Raw genomic sequence first — 2,518 nt, forward strand, 5'->3', positions numbered from 1 at the left:
GGCAGGGCCCATCTGAACAGCTCTGGGTGGTGGCCCAAGCCCTGTCAGACCATCCGGCCATGTCCCAGGTCACAGCTGACTCACCCAGCAACCAGGTCATCACGCGACTCTCTATATAGATTGACCAGAAGAACAGAAGTTTCTACATATTTGAATATTTTATGGTTATGTGTCGGCTTTTAACTTAGTTTATTACTATTTTTCAGTTTCTATTTAAAGGATTTATTAGTTTGAATTAATGAATTGCCATTTTGGTTGGGACCCTAGTGTTTGTAGGCTTGGTTTGTGCAAGTTAGTCCTGAGAAATGGGTTTGTACTGAGTCAAGGGCAGACCAAGTGGATTTCTGAGTGTGGGAGTCAGATGTGGGAATTCTCTAAAACAGTGGTTCTCAACTTGGGCTATTTTGTCCCTCCAAGGGATATTTGGCAAAGTCTGGAGTATTTTTGACTGTCACAACTAAGGGTAGTGTGACTACTACTGGCAGGTAATGGGTAGACATCAGGGATGCTTCTAAACACTCTACACTGCACAGGGCAGTCCCCTCCACGACAAAGACTCATTTCACCCAAAATGTCATCAGTGAAGATGAGAAGCTTTGCCCTAAAGGAATGTCACCCTGGGCAGACCTGCCTGGGAGGTCAGCAGATTAGGCAATCCCTAAATCGCCTGACTTCTTGGGCCGGTCTTTTCTCTAGGCTACAACACCCTTTCAGTGCCAGGCGCTCCTCTCCGTGCTAGAAATGGTGTAATTAAAACCCCAAGTCATCAACAAGCACCCAGTGTGGTCATTAAGGTAGAAGAATAAAGAGATCGTTGTCATAGAACGTAATTATGCATCTAGAGAGAGGGAGTGTTTTATGAAGGATGAATGCGGAGCAGGGAGCTTGTCGGGAAAGCAGCCGAGCAGCCTGGGAGGCGGGTGGAAAGGTGGCGGCACCAGCTGCCTGCACATTTTGGGGAGGAGGCTGCTCCTCACGTCTCCTGTCCATCTCCCGTCCCCACAGCAGAAAGGAGAGGGGAAGGTGGACTGAGCCAGGACAACTTACAAACGGGATCCAGAACAAGTTTTAGGTGAAGGCATTGATTGTACGTTGACGGCTACAGCATCCCGGGAAGAAGATACCCTTGGTGTGGACGGACAGTTCTTTAAATTTTCATCAGCCTCGGTTAACCTCTGCCCACAGAGAATGACAGCTCAGGAGGAGCCCGTGGAGACGAGAAACAGACCAAACTTCATGCCGGGATCAATTCATTTCTCCCATTAGCATTTCAAAGTTTGTCTAAGATAAGCACTGGCAGTGTCTTTTCAGATCATAATCTGCCTTTAAATTCAGTGATTGATTGGTTGAAAGTCAACAAAGGAAAAGAAAGCCTCTGGCCCCACCCACCTATAGACTTAGGGACTATGGAAAGCAGCCACCTCAGGTGTCCTTCAGAGCAGATGCTCAGTGCAGTGCGATCCTTGGTCAAACACTGGTTTTAAGAACAGTTCGTATTTAATGTTATGTGTGTATCACATTGTCACTCAGCTATTTTATTCCCATGGCCCTTTCCCTTCCCACACCATCTGATGTCTCTGGCTAAACCCCAACAGAGACAGCAATACTCCCTGAAAACTACAGTAGCTTGCCTTATAAGTGCTGCTGTTAGTTTTTCTGCAAGTTGCAAAGTACTTTCTTGCAGAATTTCTGCAGCTCTTAAAAACTTGGATGAGAGGCATGCAAGGGGGAGGTCCCATGGTAGAGATTTGTTCATTATTTCGGAAACTGTCCCTGCATGTCTGCTGCGTAGCAGGCTCTGTGCTAGTTCCTTAGGATGGACCAAGAGCTGGATGGACCAAGGGCTATACCATGGTGAGACATGGAGGCACAGTGGCTTCGAGCCAGTGCTCCTGAAAGCAATGGCCAGAGGTCATGATCTTTGGTGAGTTGCTTAATCTCACTCATCTTTACTTTCTTTATCTGCAAAAGGAAGGTGATAATAGTTTGTACACGAGAGGTGTGTTACGAGGATAGAATGGATTCATAAGTGTGAGGTCCATGTGATTCACCTGCACATACAAAGCCCTCAATAAAGGAGGGCCGTTATCACTCTCACAGGGCCTCCAGGGTGGCCATCGCCCCAGTGTGTCTGATGGCCTCTGCAGTTACCTGTCATCTCCAGACTGAGGAATCATCTCCTGTTGGGATTTTAGTGTCCAGCTCTAAACTACCAAGAAGTCTGAAATGCAGCTCTCTGCTTGTAGGATCCTACACAGAAGTGACTGTGAAAGAGCTCTTTTGTCTAACCCAAGCACAGAGGGGAGAGATCGGTGCTGACCAGAGTTATCGGGAACAGCTTGACACTGAAGGGAGCAGCTGATCTCATCTGAGACGAAAATAACAAAGAAAAAGAAGAACATGCTAAATGTTTTCTTCCAAGGTCAGCCAAGCCAGGGGTGTGGTTTTCCAGATGCACTTTACCATGTTGACCATATAATTTACAGGGTGAAGGTAGAAATTAGGTGGGGCAAAACGA

This window comes from Cynocephalus volans, chromosome 5 (assembly GCF_027409185.1).
Source record: "Cynocephalus volans isolate mCynVol1 chromosome 5, mCynVol1.pri, whole genome shotgun sequence".
NCBI classification, from domain to species: domain Eukaryota; kingdom Metazoa; phylum Chordata; class Mammalia; order Dermoptera; family Cynocephalidae; genus Cynocephalus; species Cynocephalus volans.